Genomic DNA, 19,724 nt, shown 5'->3' on the forward strand with positions numbered 1-19,724 from the left:
CTTGCCTGAATCATCTATTAGGATTTTTGTCTTCATATGTTCCATTGTCTAGAACCATAAAGATAAAACAAAAATGAACAAACACCACACACACACACACACACACACACACACACACACACACACACACACACAGAGAGAGAGAGAGAGAGCAAAAAACAAAAAACCTACAGTCTGGGTAATAGTGAGCTTGAAGGAATTATGACTACTGTAGCAAGATTTGTTAATGGAGCACAAGTGCTCCCAGAAATGGCTTAGTGTGCCTAGTATAAGAGGATGCAAAAGGTGTAATAAAGTAGCCAGCTGTAGTGTTAGTTGAATGCTTCATTTTTGTCCACACAGAGGCTGGTGACTGAGCTATGATCAGTCACAAATCCTTTTTTCTTATGACTTCTTCCACAGTATACACATATTATCCTTCCTTTAAGGACTAATGATTTCATCAATGAAATTACAAGAATATGACAGTTTATTTTAATCATACCCATAAGTAGTTTAATTTAATGGAGCAAATAATGCAGAATTATCTAGGCAGCTAAAGACACAAAGCTGGTTCACTTTAAAAGCTTTATTTTTAAAACAAATAGTGGTTAAAGAAAACAAAATAGTGGTTAAAACACTCATACTTAAGTGGGAACTGAACTAAATGTCAGTAATTGATTTATCTGTTCTCTAAATACTGATAATCGTACCAATATGTAACACTTTTAAAAACCATAAATTTGAACACATATAATAAAAATTAAAAACAAAATTAGGATGGTGGTAATTTGGAGAGAACCTGAGTTACGGAAGGTACAGAGGTCCTTGTGCTCACAGATAAGCACATTCCAGCAGCCACTCACATAGCAAGCTGTGTGTGTTTGCATACTTATCTTTAATTCTAGTGATGGGAATTAGGGGCAGAGTCAGGTGGATCTCTGTGGTTTGCTGGCCACCAGCTCAGCTCCATGATTCAGTTCCAGACCTTGTCTCAAAGGAATAAAACAGAGGGATAGAAGCAATATTCTCCTCTGATCTCCTTGTGTGTAGAGGCAGGCAGACACCACACACACACACACACACACACACACACACACACACACACACACACCACATCACACAGAGTTTTCATACAATAGTAGAATAGTATAATGAACCTCCACAGCCTCACTTTCTGGATTTAAAAGCAATGTCTACTTTTGCTTCATTTATCCATTTTCCAATCTTAGGATTTTCATGAAATATTTGGAAGCATCCAGATACCAAATCAATTCGTTGACTAATTTAGCATGTTTTATAACAAATACATTCTTAAAAATATAAATTTAAATATCATACCTGTTAAAATTAGGAACACTCTGGTATTCATCTGTCAACCTATGTTTTAATATTGTCATTGTGTCAAACATTTTTTTGTTGTTGTTTGAGTTAGGATCCTACAAATATGAGTACATTTATTCTCACAACCTGGAGATTATTAATTGTTCTTCTCACCCTTTTTTCCCCCAAGTCATTTGTTCTGTGAATTTCCTGTATTCAGTATTTGCTGTATACCTTAAATATCTTTGTCCAATTTTTCCTGTCAGTTTTATAAGTCTTTATGAGATAGTCTTTATGAGAAACGTTTGTGAAAACGTTTAGTATCCTTCCACTTTTTTCTGCTCTTTCATTACTGTACTGCTCAATTTAGTTGCTTAGATTATATTTTCTAGTGTTGCTACCCTTAGATTATATTTTCTAGTGTTGCTAGAATATTCTGTTAGTACTAGGCATGAATGTTTCATTTTCATCCTTAACCATCAAAGCTGAAGTACTCAACATGCATACAAATACTCTTTCCTTGGCATCTTTGCAAGACCTATCACTTCGGTTGGAATTTAAGTGACAGCATTTTTAATGAATATAATCTTCACATTGTTTCAATCTTGATATATCTGAGAAATGTATTAACTAATTAATAGTATGTCCATTTCTTCAAGTTTTCCCTTTTGTTACCTTGCTCTTATTTTGTTATTTTAATTTGATATTTTTAATTATTTCTTTGTTATAAAACTAAGTTATACTTAGTTATACAAAAACTTAGTTATAAAAACTTCTGAGATTTGCATTCACTGATATTCAGAATGTGAATGACAAGATTATACAAAATTGGTGGGTTAAACTAACTTTATTTGTTAAATTTATATTTGAGCTTTTTTATATGCCAGGACATATGCAATCTCTTATTTTGTTTTTAGAAATCTACGTAGAGATTTTGTAAAGGTTGAACTAGTATACATTTCTAGCAGCATTGTATAAGGTCCCTGTTGTCCACATCTACCACCACTTATTACCTGTTTTCTTAGTGACTAATATTCTGATTTTAGTAAGGTAGTATTTCAATGTAGTTTTCATTTGCATTTTTGGTAGCTAGTGAGGTTGGACTTTTTTTTTCATGTTTATTGGTCTTTTGTATTTTCTCTCTGGTTGATTGGTAATTTTATTAGCCTACTGATATATTGGCAAAAATGTTTCTCAAATTCTATAGGCTGTCTCTTCATCTGATACACAATATTATTTAATATATTGGCACTTGAAAATCTTTTCACTTCTCATCTGTTCATAGTTAGCCTTATTTCCTGAGTGACTGAAGTCCTATTCAGAATGTCCTTCTATATACCTATGCTTTAAGATATTTTCCTTATTTTTTTCTCTGACAGCTGCAGAGTTCCGTATCTTAAGTTAAAGTCTTTGATCAACTTGGATTTATTATTTTTGCATGGTGAAAAATAAAAATCTAGTTTCTCAGCTCTATTTGTTGAAGAGGTTGCAAGACCAGAAACTAGATTATTACCTTTTATTTTGCAGAAAATCAACTCCAAAATGGATCAAAGTCCTCAAAATAAGACCAGATATTTTGATACTGCCAAAAGAAAAAAAATAACCAGTGCACTTCAAAACATAGACATAGGCAGAGATTTTCTGAATAAGGCTTCAATAGCATAAGGAATAAGACCAAAAATTAATGAATGGAATCTCATGAGTCTAAAAATTTCTGTATGCCAAAGTAAACCATCATCACATAAAATGATCTACCATGAAAACAAACAACCAATCAAAAGTGGTCCATTGATCTGAACAGAGAATTCTCAATAGAAGCAATACAAATGGCTAATTTTCTAAAGTGTTCAACATCAGTAGACATTGTGAAAAGATAAATTAAAAATACATTGAGATTCCATCTCACTCTACCCAAAATGGCTTTCATCAAACCAAAAAAAATGATGACAGATGTTGGCAAGAATGTGTGGACAGAGGAACCCGTATTCAGTGCTGGTGGGTATGTAGACTAGTGCAGCCACTATGGAAATCAGTGTGATATTCCTCAAAAAGCTAGAAACTGAACTACAGTTTGACTCAGCTGTACCAATCTTGGGAATATTTCCAAAGGACTCTAACTCTTACTTTGGAGAAACTTGCTCAACCATGCTCATTGCTGTTCTGTTTACAAAAGTCAAGACATAGAATCAGCCTAAATTTCTATCATCAACTGATGACTGGATAAGGGAAATACAGTACATATACACCACAGAAATTCATTTAGCTATGAAGAAACATGAAATTATGAAATTTTCAGGTAAATGTGTGAAATGAGAAAAAAATTATACTGGGCAAGGTAACGGGCTCAGGAAGGTAAATGTTCTGTGTTCTCTCTCGTACATAGTTCTTAGCTTCAACTCTTTACATTGTATGTTTGACTTTAAGTACCTGTAGAAGAAAACTAAAAGTGGCCATTGTGATTGGGAGTTCCTTAAAAGAGGGGGATTGTAGCTGGAAGGCTCCTCTGGTCTCGCCGACCCGTGGTCCCTCAGCCACTTATAAAATAATCATTTAGAGGCTTAATATTAATTAGCAATTGCATGTCCTATTGCAGGCCTCTTGCTAGCTAGCTCTTATATCTTAAATTAACCCATTGCTATTAATCTATGTTTTGCCATGTGTTCCATGGCTTTACCAGTTCTTTCACATCTTGCTTCTTCTGGCAGCAGTTGGTGTCTCTTTCCTCTGCCTCTCCTTTCCTGTCTTTGTCTTGGATTTCCTGCCTGACTATAAGCTGCCTTGCCATAGGCCAAAACAGCTGTATTTATTAACTAATCATAGCAACACATATTCACAGCATACAGAAAGACATCCCACAGTGGGGGATAGACTAACATATGTGATATGAAGGCAGAAAATTTTGGATGGGATAGTAAGGATGGGTGTGAGTGGATGGGGGAAGATGACCAGAGAGAGAGAGAGAAAGAGAGAGAGAGAGAGAGAGAAGAGAGAGAGAGAGAGAGAGAGAGAGAGAGAGAGAATCAAAATTACCTAAGTATATATGAAAAATCTATTTGAAAACTTGCTGCTTTTTTAATTAATTTATTGATTGATTTATCTATCTATCTATCTATCTATCTATCTATCTATCTATCTATCTATTTATTTATTTATTTATTTATTTATTTATTTATTTATTTATTTATTTATTTATTTTGAGACAAGGTTCCTCTGTGTAGTTTTGGTGCCTGTCCTGGATCTTGCTCTATAGACCAGGCTGGCCTCAAACTCAACAGAGATTCTCCTGGCTCTGCCTCCTGAGTGCTGGGATTAAAGGCGTGCACCACCACTGCCCAACAACTTGCTGCTTTTTAAACCATTTGAAAATATGGGTTAAAGAGAGAGATTTACAAGGCATATATCCTGCCAGAAGACAGCAGAAAGGGCTGTGACATGCTTTCTTCTGGGAATGTATCAGCCAATGCTCTCATGACATCACAGAAGCTGTGGCTGTCTGCAGTGGACCTGCACAGGACTCGACTGTGAACACTGAATTCTGAATCAGGGAGTGACCTATGGGGGCCTACTGTTCTTTACTGAACTCGTGGTTACTGATAGGTTCTGGGGGAAGGGCAGTCATGATCTTCAGTTGCGTAACCAAGGAGGAGGAGCCCATATTCTAGCCTATCCCATTCTATGTAACTGTTTTTGTGCTAGTTTCAGATTGTTTCTGTTCTATGGTTCTGTACTAGAAATCAAAGTCAGATGTGATGTTAACTCAGACATTACTGTTTTCCTTAGGAAAATACATTGTTAAACTCTCCTTGCTTTTACTTCTCCTGTTAATCTGTTAACACTGCTTTTTATTACTATTTCATTCTCATAATTTATAATGGGTCTAAGTTGTTGACTTCTAGGTTGAATTTTAGTGGTTTGGCTGAATCCAGAAATTTATCCACTTCTTTTATATTTCCCAATTTAATATGAAGTATAAACTTTTTAAATATTTCCTTATAATATTCTGAATCTCTTTGATATCTGTTATATTTCCTTCATTTCAATTTCAATTCACATGTCCTTCTCAATCTTGTTCATGTGTTCTTTAAAATGTTTTTAAGATTCCATACTATCCTCACAATTAGGCTTTTCCATTTCATGAGTTCTGTTTTTTTCGCTTTTTTCTTTACCAAGTAATGCTAATTCATGATCACTTCTGTTAACTCCTGACTGTTTCTGAGTCTCATGTGTTCTTTTCTCTGTGGTGATATTGTGTCCCTCAATGTATTGTGCATCCTAATAAACTTATCTGGGGTCAGAGAACAGAACAGCCACTAGATACAGAGGCTAGAAAATGGTGGCACTCACACCTTTAATCCTTACTTTCCATCTGGATCTCCGTGAGTTCAAGGCCACACTGGAAACAGCCAGGCATGGTGACACACACATTTAATCCCAGGAAGTAATGGCAGGAAGCAGAAAGGTATATAAGGTGTGAGAACCAGGAACTAGAGCTGGTTAAGCTTTTAGGCTTTTAGGTGCAGTTCAGCTGAGATTCATTTGGATAAGGATTCAGAGGTTTCCAGTTTGAGGAAACAGGATCGGCTGAGGAATTGGCCAGGTGAGGTTAGCTGTGGCTTGTTCTGCTTCTCTGATCTTTCAGAATTCGCTCCAATACCTGGCTCCCAGGTTCATTTTTTAAATAATAAGCCCTTTAAAGATTCATGTTACATTTCTCTCTTAACAGTATGATATGATGACAGTACAATAGGTTACATTTCTTTCTTGGAAACATTTTTCCCCCTAGGGAGTTTTATTTCCCTTTTCTTTCCTGTCCCTTCACCTGTATGGTCATGTTTCTAGAAGTTTTTCAGTGTGGTACTATTTGCTAGGTTTGCTATTTGTGGTAGTTTGAAGAAGAATGATCCCCATTGGCTCATATATTTGAATGCTCAATCACCAGGAATTAGAACTGTTTAAGAAAGATTAGGGCCAGGCAGTGGTGGCACATGCCTTTAATCCCAGCACTCGGGAGGCAGAGCCCAGCGGATCTCTGTGAGTTCGAGGCCATCCTGGGCTACCAAGTGAGTTCCAGGAAAGGTGCAAAGCTACTCAGGGAAACCCTGTCTCAAAAACCAAAAATAAAAAAAAATAGAAAGATTAGGAGCAGGCATGACCTTGTTGGGGGAAGTTTGTCACTAGGGGTGGGCTTGCAATTTTCAAAATGCTCACACCAGGCCCAGTGTGTATCTCTCTCATCTGTTTGTGGATTAGAATGTAGGTCTCAGCTACTTCCTCAGTACTACGCCTGCCTGCCTCCATGTTCCCCAACATGGTGATATGGACTAAACCTCCAGAACTATAAGCAAGCCCCCAATTAAATCTTTTATTTGATAAGAGTCCTTGTGGTCATGGTGTCTCTTCACAGCAATAAAGCAGTGATGAACACACTAGTTTCCCAGTAAGGGGAGTTAGATATCACCCTTCTATGCTTTTCAGGCCAGTTCCCAGCACTGTTTCCTGTGGTAGAAATAGCTCAATACTTTTGGCTGGAACAATAATTCTTCATGTTCTATAGAGTGAAACAGGCTTGATAACTGACTTGCTCCTGACCTTTTAAAGCATTTAACAGATTATTTCAACAGCACTTTCCTGTCCATGATAGACCTGGGTGAATCTGAATACGACCCAACAGTATTTTCTGAAGTAACAAACTGCTTTCTTTTTCTTTTTTTTTTTTTTTTACATCTTTTGGTCAGTAGTTTTGATATCTAAATAACATAAGAATAGTCTATGTTACTGAGAAGTGTGGACTGAGATGGATTGAAAAAGACTCACCTCTGGGGATGCAAGAACTCAAATAATAAGCAGCAAAATGTCAATATCTTAGATTGCTTTCTCACCAATATTTTCAAAAGCAAAGTCAGTTTCCTATCATTTTTTAGAATAAAAATTGTATCCCCTTGTGTAGCAAGAAGAAAATATAGAATAGATTTTTGCTCATCTGTGAGGAAGAGAACTTGTATATGTACAAGACTTGATTAATGTAGAACAAAGAAATCTCTGACTTACTGGAATAAAGCATAGAAGGATGAAATAAGTATCTGAATATTGGATGTTAGAAAAATAGTCAAGATTGGGCATAATGATGCATGTCTGAAGGTCTAGATACTGGTGAAAGAGGCTGAGGTAATAGGAATGCAAGTTTGAGTCCAACTTCAACAGCATAACAATTCTCTTGTCTTAAAAAAGACAAGAAAAAAAAGGAGATAGTTAAGTGCATAAAGAAAGCATGGCTTGTTGTGAGCTGATAATAGACTATTCTTTGCAAAATGTTTTGGTTCATTAAGAATGGCTTGATGATCCAAAATAATTCTGTCCTTGTCCTGATTTTACCATAGGGATACTATGGCTAGCTAAGGCAACCTCGGTTGACTTCTCTGATCCTAGATGTCTGTAAATATATCTTGGGAATAATTATATTTCAAGACCATTATGAGAAAAATCCACCAAATATCTTAATTGTCAGTGAATGATAGCTCCATTGTTTTTTCTCCAGTGTATTATTGTTTAGCAAAGTAGAAATATAAAACTGAAAACAATGGTGGATTTTAGTATCCTGGTAGAAAGACACTAGTAATGGGAGATTTAGAATATCATAGTTAGTACTTTAAAATAAGCACAGGGATACCGTGGAGAAGGTCAGGGGAGAGATTAGGGATTCACATGTGAAGGTATTTCAAACTTAAGCATCAGGTTCATAATGTTTCTTATTTGGTTCAAGAACTTGGAAAGGAAATATTTTTATTAACATTTTGTAAGTTAAGATATTAAGACTTAGTGCTTATCATCTTGCCATGTCTGAATCTGGGCCAGAAATTCCCAGCTCAAATCCAGTGCTGAGTTTACAATTCTGTGTTACCTTTGAAAATAATGCCTTATGCAAGTTCCTCACTTCCTCTTAGCCTTCATTTCCTTTTCTGTTATCTGAAGTGTTGCTATTTGCAGACCAGTGAAGGTCTTTCTGTCATTTAGCAGCAGTGGAGCCCTGAAAATATGTGCCTGGAGCTATTCCCGTGATTCTGAATTTCCTCAATTCTAGCCTTAATTATGCTAACAGTAGTATCCTGATAGGAGCCATATAAATTGGAGGAAAAGTCCTGGATTACTTTTTTTCCAAATTAAATTTTTTTAATTTAGATATTATTTACATACCTCAACATTTATCCTTTATCCTTTTATTTGCACAATCCAGTGCTTTCTAATGCTTTTACTAAGTTATGTGATAATAACCATGAATTTGAGAAACATTTTTCACCATTCTAAAAAACAAAATAAAAAACCTCTGAGCTCAGTGATTAATCTCCATTGTTCTCTTTCCATTCATCCCCTCTTGGGAATGACTAATCTAATTTTGTAGATTTCTTATAAATAAAATAATAGATTGTATGTCCTTTTGCAATTTATTTATTTCACTTATTATTTTCAAGGTTTTCTTGTGTCATGGCATTTATCACTACTTTTTTATCAATTCTTTTTTTTATGACTGAGTAATATTCTACATTATGGTTATACTGTTTTTACATTCACCAATCTATGTTCATTTGGTTTGGCTCCAATTTTGGTTTTTCTGAAAACTTCTAGTAAATTAGTGCAACTTTCTTTACATTGTCTGTCATAGAGGCTGTACTATTTATATTCTTAATAATGAGGTGTGGATTTTTCAATTCCTTCACATTCTTAGCAAAATTATTGTCTGTATTTTGTTTTTGTTTTCTTTTGAGTGGGGGCTCTATGAGCCGAACTCTAGCTCTCCGACTTGCACTGATCCCCTAGGACTATAGACTAAAGCAACCATGCATGTTTTTGTCTTTGTTTTTCATGTTTGTCCTGGTAATTATACAGTTATATCTTTATCATTTTGGTTTCCATTTCTTCAGGATTGCTTATTGTGACATTTTGTCATGTGTTTATTGGCCATTTCCTTCTTGTAGATAAATACCCATCCTAAGATAATTACTATGATTTATTGTTATAAGAACATTTTATATATTTTGAGTAATAGACCCACATTGTACATATAATGTACAAAATATTTCTCCAATTTAATAGATATCTCTTCACATGATTCATGGTGTCTTTTGATATACAAATAACATTTCAATGAAACCAATTTTGTATATTTTTTTTCACTTCACATACTGCTTAGTAACATATTTGAGAAATCATTGTCTAAGCCAGGATCATGCAAATAGAACTAAGTTTAGATTTCATGTTCTATACCTATGTGTTCATGGTTCTCATCTGTGTTTTATGGTTTTAAATCTCATGTTAACTTAATCTTATTTAATCTAACTTTTGTATGTGGTTGTAAGAAAGCAATTCAACTCCATTTTTTTTGCACGTGGTAATTCAATTGTCCTACTATTATTTATTGAAAATTAGTCATACTCCTGTTGAATTATTTTGGCATTGTTAGTGAAAATCAGTTGGCCATTAATATATAGGTTTATCTTGCTAATTTCAATTTGGGCTAAATTTTGTAATTGAGTAGGCATGAGTCCTCAAGCTTCATTCTCCTTTAAAGACTAGTAAATGTATTTAAGCGCTTTTCTTTTTTTTTTTTTTGTTGTTGTTGTTTTGTTTTTTGGTTTTCAAGACAGGGTTTCTCTGTGTAGCTTTGTGCTTTTCCTGTAACTCACTTGGTAGCCCAGGCTGGCCTTGAACTCACAGAGATCCGCCTCCCTCTGCCTCCTGAGTGCTGGGATTAAAGGCATGCACCACCACCACCCGGTGCTTTTCTGTTTTTATGTGAATCTTTTATTCAGTTCATCAACTTATTCAAAGAAACAAGCAGGTTTTGATAGGAATTGCATTTTCTGTAGATCAATTTAGGAAACTGTGCCACCTTCACACGATTATATGTTCAATCTTATGAAACAGGATATTTTTCCTTTTACTTCAGGTCTTCTGAAACCTGTTACAATTATATTTTGTAGATTTCAATTGTATATGTCTGGTGATATTTAATATGTGTCCCCCCCAAAATTTATATGAGGATCAGATGAAAAAGCTAACCACTATGTTAAACATAGAAGTCAAGCAATGGTGGCACATGCCTTTAATCCTATCATTTGGGAGGCAGGAATCTGTTGGGATCTCTGTGAGTTCAAGGCCACACTAGGAAGAGAGAGAGAGCCAGGTGTGGTGGCACATGCCTTAAATTCTAACAGTAGTTAACCATAAAAGTCTGGAGGTCTGTACAGACAGACAGGAAGTGACAGAGCTAAACAGGAAGAGGAAGTAATGTAGCTAGACAGAGAGAGCAAATGAGATAGCAGAACAGAAAGGCATATAGGTGTGGGTATACAAGAAGTAACTCTCTTTGGAAGCTGAGGGTCGGTAAGCTGAGGTTGATCTCTCAAGTTTAAACCCCAATATTTGGCTCCATGTTTTTTTATTTTTTAAGACCTTTTAAGATTTGTGTTATATATATATATATATGTTTTTGCTTTCAAAATTTTCTTTTGACACTATAGAACTGTAAAAAATGAATTTCAGCTCTCTCATTGTACACAGAAATACTATTGGGCTTTCTTTACAGATCTTGAATCCTGCAACTTTGTTGAACTTTATTTTGTTCAGTAGTTTGTTTTGTGGATTGTTTAGTGTTTATATATATATATCCTACAAATGAGAAAAATTCACTGATTTTCTAATATGACCTTCTTTCATTTCTGTTTGTTGCTTAAAATCCTTGGATAGATCTTTTAGTACAATATTGAATTGAAGTTGTATAAGCAGGCAAGTGTGTGTGCGTGCGTGTGTGTGCATGTGTGTGTGTGTGTGTGTGTGTGTGTGTGTGTTTTAATCTTAGAGGAGAAACATTCACAACTAAGGATGAGATGACTTGAGGAACTTTTCATAAATATCTTGTATCATATGATGAAACTGTTTCCTTCTCCATGTTTCTTGAGTATTTTTATTATGAAAAGATTTTTGTTTTTGTCAGATGTTATTCATCTATTGAGATAATATGGTTTTTGTTTTTTATTCTAATAACATGAGTTATTGCCTGTTTTCGTACATTAAATTATGTTGTCTCCCTAAAACATAAACATATGGGGGCATTTACCTTGTTTTCAAAGGTATTTTTTTCTTGTCATTATTTAAAAGTGTTGTATCTACTAAGGAAACTAGAGTTTTGTTTGTGGTATGGTGCACAGATTTTCTTTCAGATTGATATGTATATTTCCTCCTTTTTATTGTGTTTATTTTCATACAATGTAAAAAGGTTTTCTCTAAAGAATTTGTTCTCTAAATAGCAGTAAACATGTATAGTGCCCTTTGTGTATGTATGTGTATTTTCTTTTTTTCCAACTGCACATGTGAGCTGGTACATATGTATCTATGTATGAATGTGTGTTGGAGGTCAGAGGAAAATTTGGGTGTTATTATCTGGGGTCTATGAGTCTAATTTTTTTAAAGAGTCTTTCAGTGTCCTTGAACTTGTCAGAGAGAAAAGGTTGCTAGCTAGCAAGTGCTAGGGATCTGCCTATCTCTGCCTCTCGAGAGCTGGGATTACAAGGGTGCACAATTACACATGAATATTGTTTGGACATCTGTTCTGGGAATGAAATCATGTCCTCATACTTGCAAAATAAACATCTTACTGCGTAATCTATTTTCCAGTCTCTCCCAAGGTTCTTATATATTTGTTTATGAATATGAATTTTAGAATCCATATTTCTACATTTAGAAAAGAATAATTTCTTGCATTAATTGGAATAGCACTGTATTTATTCTGTCAGGCATCACTTACGATGGATGATATGGTCTGAGAAAGAACATTATTAGGCAGTATAAAAATAAGAATGTATTTCCATCAACCTAGGCAATAGAAGAATTCTAATATATACAGTACATATAGCACATACCCTTTTGCTCTAGAAGCATGGAAAACAAAACAATGTTAGATTAGATCTAGGATTCAAAATGATGTGGTAAACACAAGATATATGAGGCTACCACTGGAGCAATAGCTTACTGATTTACAGCACACATTTTTTATGAGTAGAAGTACACTTTATAGTTAACAATAAAAATGTAAGTATAGTAAATGTGTAAATCAATAAGATAGTCATTTGTTATAATGATTATTGTGCACTGTATGTAATTGGATGTACACCAAACACAATTTATATGCACTGCATTTTTTCATAGTACCAGTAGTGCAGTAGGTCTATTTATGACAACAGCATCACAGACATGTGGATAATGTTCTGCCATATGATGTCTCTAACTACTTGTAATTTTTCATCACCGTAAAGATATTGTGGGATCATTATAGTGTATTACATGTTCTGTAATTAAATGAAATGTTATTCACACATACGAGCATATTAATTTGGGGAAAATGTGTGTCTTTATGAATTTGAATTATCCTATGTAAGAAAAAGAAATACCTTTTCAATTGTTCAAATTAATTTTCAGGTCTTTAAGGAATTTGTAACATTACATAAGTTTTGATCAATGTATTATGGAGCTACTGATTGTTCCCTCTATTTCTCTCTGTGTTTATGACATTTTTGCAAGCTAACTTTACACCATGATAAAATCTTAATATTTGAATTTCATTAAACTTTTTGTCTGTTTAATTTGGTTTTTGAGATACATATAGCAACTACTTTTGCAACTTCTGCTTGCATTGATTTTTCTTTTATTACATTTAGAAACTGTAGAGAGAAACATAGTTTTGTTCCTCTTCTTGTTCAAAATGCTTAGTTATTATCAACACACATATATAATCAAACACACAGGCACATACACACTTGTGTTATATCATTTAGTATTATACTGTTAAATTTTGTAGAGCCCTTTATCACCATTATTTTCTTAGATGTATTACAGCAGAAAATAGTCAAACTTTGCAATATTGTCAGTCATCTTTACATTAAAAAAGGAATAAGTCCTTTTTGTCATAGTGTCTTTCTTTTTAATTTTGAATGGAATTTACTTTCTAATGTGATTTTAAAAATTCCACTAGTATTTATGAGATTGATTTGTAGTTTTGTTTACACAATTTTCAAATTTTTAATATATCAAGATTATATTTTAAACAAAAGTTTTCCTTAAACTACATTCTGGGGGAATTTAATCGACAGTCAGATTAGATCATATACAGTTTCAATTTTAAATATCTATGAAGTAAATACTCATTGTTTATGAAATAAAATATAATATATTCTTCATGAAAGTAGTTTAATACTTGAATATGTTACTAAATGCTTAGTAATAATTGGTATTAATATTTGACAATAGGTAGCTTAACACAATGTTTGACAACAATTTTTTATATTTCACAGTTTGATCTTCCTTTCAGTCTTATGATCCTATTATTATGCATATTTTTGTAGAAAAGAAATCCAAGGCTCTGAAGGACTAAATGGTTTACCCATGCCAACCAGTGAGCAGCGAATAAGGAACAGAGTCAGCTGATATTCTACAATCTTGTTTTCGCACAGCTTGCGTGAATTGTTGTTGACATGAGGTTCTGGTAGCATTGTTCTTAAAAGAAGGAAACAATAGACATATGTTCTTTGAAAATATGTCTCTCGAGCTTAAGTTTAGACTCATAAGGTTCAGATAGATTTTTGGGATAAAAATTTCCTATTAGTTGGGAGAATATTTTGTCCATATCTGATCTTTAGCTTATTCCTCTGAATGATGGAATATCAAATTGGGCTTAATTTATCAACCATTTTTTAAACCAGATACTAAATTTCTAGGAACAAATAAAATACATATACTCTTGTACCTTAAATATTCCTATTTTCAATAAATTATGAACAAACAGGCATGGGAAAATGTGAGTAAAATAGTATACCACAATATATTAACTGTCAGTAAAATACATAGTAAATCAATATTAAATGGAGCATTTCCATTTATTATTGTTCATTAAGTATTTTTCTCAAAAACACATTATGACCGCGCGGTGGTGGCACATACCTTAAAGCCAGAGCCCGGCAGATCTCTGAGTTTGAGGCCAGCCTGGGCTACCAAGTAAGTTACAGGAAAGGTACCAAAGCTACACAGAGAAACCCTGTCTCGAAAAACCAAAACCAAAAGAAAATAAAGCAAAACACCACATTATGAAGAAATACTAGCTAGCTCATCTGCCTCTTTGTTTTATGTAGTTCTAGTATCTGGAAGGATTTCTCAAACACTGCAGTCTTTCTCCAGTTTCCTCCATTCCTCTAACTACATCTCTCTCTGTGCAGTTTTCATTCTTGAGCTCCATTATAACAGAGTCTCTTTAACTTCTGAATTGCTAGAATTTTTCTCCCATAAGCTTCACATTATATTTCTCTGTCCAGAATAACTCTTACCAAGGTACTTGACACTTCATTTAGTTATTTCAGAAGACTTTGGAGAATGGTTTAAATCAGTATGCTGTCTAATACACGTGTTAGGAGTTGCAAAGTGAGGAGGGAGAGAGTGTTCAGCGAGGGTTCTTTTGTTCTTTGACTAATAGCATCAATACTAGAGCCATGTTTCTAAGAGATACAGTTTCATGGCCAGTTAGTCTAGAAGATTAATATCCTGGACAACTTCTTGCCCTTCATAGCGATTAATATTTCAATATCCTTTCCTATCAAGGTATCACTAGGGGTTTGAAAAATGTCTACAGAATCAAAATCACATTTCAAAAACCATTGAAATGCCCCAAATATTTCAAATTTTGTTTTGGTACATTCTCCTGAGACACCAAGAACATTTGGAAGGAGAGATTCTCTCCTAGAGAGGTCTCTGGAAAGCAGTCATAACATTTATGTCCTTGGTTTTTGCTAACATGATTCGACTCCCAGTGAAGATGCTAGATCGTTGAGATAAATGATTCTCTTTTGCAAACTGTATTCATTTGAACAGAACTTCAGTGCCAATACTGTTTATAGCTTAAGAAGAACACAGTTCCTGTCAAGGATAAAGTGCTTATCCTGTTATATCTGTCTATTGATCTTTGGTATCTAAGGGGAAAATATTAATTTATAGAGGCTGCAGTTCAATGATATCACCTTTATAAGCCTGCCTCAGACTGGGTTTCAGAATCTAAAAGCTCCAGGTAGTTGCGTTTAGTAAGGGAATATTCATAAATTGAAGTGTAGCTGAAAATGTAGTTTGCAGAAAAGGGAGTATGTAGCAGGAATCTTAAAGGTTCTTATTAATAAAATCAAACCCGAGGCGAGTTATTGGGGTCCATGCTGGTAGATCAGAGAGACAGAACAAGCCACAGCTATCTCACCTTGCCGGATCCTCAGCTAGTCTTGTCTCCTCAGACTGGAGGCCTCTGAGTCCTCATCCGGAATGGGTCTCAGCTGAATTACTGCTCAAAACCAGCCAAAATCTTAACCAGCCAAAAGCTTCTAGTTTCTGGTCCTCACGCCTTATATATCTTTCTGCTTTCTACCACCACTCCCTAGGATTAAAGGCTGGCTTTCTGGGATTAAAGGTGTGTGTCACCATGCTTGGCTATTTCCAATGTGGCCTTGAACTCACAGAGATCCAGAGGGATTTCTATCTCTGGAATGCTAGGATTAAAGGTGTGAGTGCCACCATTTTCTAGCCTTTGTATTTAGTGGCTGTCTGTTCTCTGACCCCATATAAATTTATTAGAGAACACAATATTTTGGGGAACACAATACCACCACAGGAGTATGAATATGATAAGATAAAAAGGTCAACTTTTGAATCTACTTTTAAAAAGGAACTACTTGTTTTAAATAGGATAAGTAATGAAATTTTTTGTCTGGGTTTTTCAAATGTTACTGGACTGGACATTGTTAATATATATAAGGAGTTTTTTATCTGAATCTGTCAAATGTTAATGGAATACACATTGTTATGTAACTCTTGACTGTATATATTGTATATACTTATTGGATAGTTTTTCTTGTATTAGTTATAAGCTTTTTTAAAATTTTAGACAAAAAGGGGAAATGTGATGGTATTGTGTTCCCCAAAATAAATTGTGCACCCTAATAAACTTATCTGGGGTCAGAGAACAGAACAGCCACTAGATACAGAGGCCAGAAAATTATGGCACTCACACCTTTAACCCTGTTACTTGGGAGGCAGAAATCCATCCAGATCTCTGTGAGTTCAAGGCCACACTGGGAACAGCCAGGCGTGGTGACTCATGCCTTTAATCCCACAAAGTGAGCCTTTAATCCCAGGAAGTGATGTCAGAGAAAGCAGAAAGGTATATAAAGCATGGAAACCAGGAACCAGGGCAGGCTAAGCTTTTAGGCTTTTGAGCAGCAGTTCAGCTGAGATTCATTATGGATGAGGACTCAGAAACTTCCAGTCTGAGGAAACAGGATCAGCTGAGGAATTGGCAAAGTGAGGTGGCTGTGGCTTGTTCTGCTTCTTCGATCATTCAGCATTCACTCCAATACCTTGCTCCAGGTTTGATTTTATTAATAAGGATCTTTAAGATTCCTGCTACAGGAGTTGTATGTTGAGACTAGGGTAGGTTTAAGGTTAAGTACCTAACGCTGCCAATTCCTTGAACATAATTAATACAGCCATGTGGTTTAATGAGTATCATTTTGGAATGCTTACATTACGCCAAATTCTATGCTAAGTACAATGTACACATTCTATCTAACTCATATTCACAACAATGCAAAATTTTGTTATCCTTATTTAACAGAAAAATGGGCTTCAGTTACATGTAAGTGCTTGATCAAATTTTCTTCCTAATGAGTATGTGAGTCACAGTTCAAGCCAAGGCCTACCTGATTGCAAAGACTCCACTCTACCCTGCAGGCACTACAAGAGTCTCATCCAGATTCTAATGGTTTATCGTTTCAATGTTAGCCTCTGAGCTCACACTGCTTCCTCCTTTCCTGCCCATCAAAACTCTCTGAACCATATTCTTATAAGGACACTTGCTATTTAATTAAGTTTTTTTTTGTGGGTAACCCAGGGAGATATCCTCTTCTCATGATCCTTTATTTAATCATATCTGCATATACATCATTTGCAAATGAAGTACTCTTCATGGATTCATTGGGTTAGGGCACAGACTTTGGTCAGCCTCCACTCACTTTATTCTAGGAAATGTTAGATTTCCATGGTCATACTGAATTGGACCAAAGTCTTTGCTATCTTCCTTCTGTTTACAGTTTCCTGTTTGTGTGCCTTCCTTAGCTATCAGGGTTGCTTCATTTCTTGCACTGATCATTAACTTTTTGCTCTACCTGTAAACTTCTGAAAGCCTTCTACTTTGCCCTCTGAAAATAAGAATGAGGTCTCAGCAAATTCCTATTCATCTTTAACAACTTCTTTTAGTATACCCTTAACCTTGTTAGTTTAATTGCAATTTAGTTCTATCATAAATCTATGGCTCCCATTGCAGACTTTAAAAATGATATTTTTTTCCTGCCACACTCCATCTACAGTTGTTCCTTGAGGTAAAAAAGTGCTCTACAGCTGACTCACCTTTCTTCTGCTTCTAAGCTTGGAATTTTATGTCATTAGATTAATTATACTTAACATTATCCCTTGTGATTGTTACATTTACATGAAAACTTGGTTGAACTGTAGAGTATACAGCTGTTTGATTAAACATTATTGTATGCGTTTTTTAGAAGGATGTTCCATGACAAGATTAATTTTTAACTCAGTAGATGTAGTAATGCAGATTACTGTCTAAAATGTGGGTGGAATCACTGAATCGAATGCAGGTCTGATTAGAACAGAAAGGTTGACCTATCACTGAGTAAGAAGAGAGTGTTCTTGTGTGACTGTCTTTAGGCTGGAACATGCATTTCTCCCTGCCTTTGTACTGAAATTAGTGCACTATTCTTTTCCTGTGTGTTAATTGTACTGCCTTTCTGAAGACAATGCACTGGTCCTTCTGGATCTTCCTGGTTCAGCTTGAACTGCAAACACAATGTCAGCTCTCCCAAGTCTGCAGATTTTGGATCTTATCTGTTTTCATAATTATATGAGCTAGTTTGGCAATTTCTATAAGACAGAGAGAGAGAGAGAGAGAGAGAGAGAGAGAGAGAGAGAGACAGAGAGAGAGACAGAGAGAGAGACAGAGAGAGAGACAGAGAGAGACAGAGACACACATGTATATACACACACATGTGTGTGTGTGTGTGTGTGTGTGTGTGTGTGTGTGTGTGTGTGTGTGTGTGTGTATGTGTGTATAATCTTATTATCCCTGTTTGTTTAGGGAAGCTTCTTCTTAACCATTGATAGTATTTTACCTCATGGTGTGTTATCAATCTTGTTGTTAGTATGATTCATTTTTAAATGAAATTCTTGGTGATATAAATGTCCATCCAACAGCCTGGATTTTCAGTGCCATGTCCTTTTATTTACTACTTTCAAAACTCAAATATCAGTGTGGTGGCACATATTTGCAGTTCCAATACTGAGGAAACAGAGTCAGGGAGATCATTGTGAGTTCAAGTGCAGCCTGGTTGTCACAGTGAGTTCCAGCTTAGCCAGGGCTATCTAGAAGAATAAAAGAAAAGAAGAAAGAATAAAAGCAAACCAATAAAAACAAAACTCAAATATCCATTCAGTCACTTTCAATTTGTGTAAGAAACTTGAAGTAATGTGAAGTGATTCCCTCTAGCCCCCAGCACCCTATCTTCCTAACAGTCAGTTTCCATGTCACATACTGCTCTTTCTCATTACTATGGCTGATCGTTCACACTCCTGCTAAAGCATTCTGTTCTATCCATCACCATCAACTCAAGATTCCCCTATTGTAATCCCCTTCCTTTTTTATGTCATTATTTTTTTTTCCTTTGGATATTTCTTATATCTGTAATCTGCTCTCTCTTCCATCCTAGTGCAATGAATTACCAATATCATTAAGGATTTCACACACCCCTTGCTCCTGCTCTGGTTAATTTTCTTCTTACAGGAAAAATTTCTTGAAAGACTATTCTACAATTGCTGCCTTAAGTTTTTTCCCATCCTTTACAAAAAACTTCTAAGTATTAATTAGTTAATTCCAAACTGATTGGGAAGCACTTTACATCAGTAATTTGGAATATGACTATTTAGAAACAGGGAGAATAATTAAACATGAGACCCTTTAGGTGTGCTGTAGCCAACCTGATAAGTGTCCTTACCAAAAGAGATTTGTAAAACAGAGAGGGACAAATAGCCACTACTCGTAAGTGTTATTTTCAACTTATGATTCAAGGGAAATGGGTATAACAAGTTTCTAAGAAATAATTGACAGTGATAGAGGGCCATCCCTAAAAATCAAATAAAACCTTAATAAAAGACATTCCTTCTTGGAAATTGTCATTAGTGGTAGTTAGGATCTTTGTTCAGCATGGACTGACCAAAGACTCGGTGGGTCATGCGTATACTGTATACTGTTACAGTCACATGCCTCTTGCTCTGCATTT

The sequence above is a fragment of the Peromyscus leucopus genome, chromosome X (genome assembly GCF_004664715.2).
Source record: "Peromyscus leucopus breed LL Stock chromosome X, UCI_PerLeu_2.1, whole genome shotgun sequence".
NCBI lineage: Eukaryota > Metazoa > Chordata > Mammalia > Rodentia > Cricetidae > Peromyscus > Peromyscus leucopus.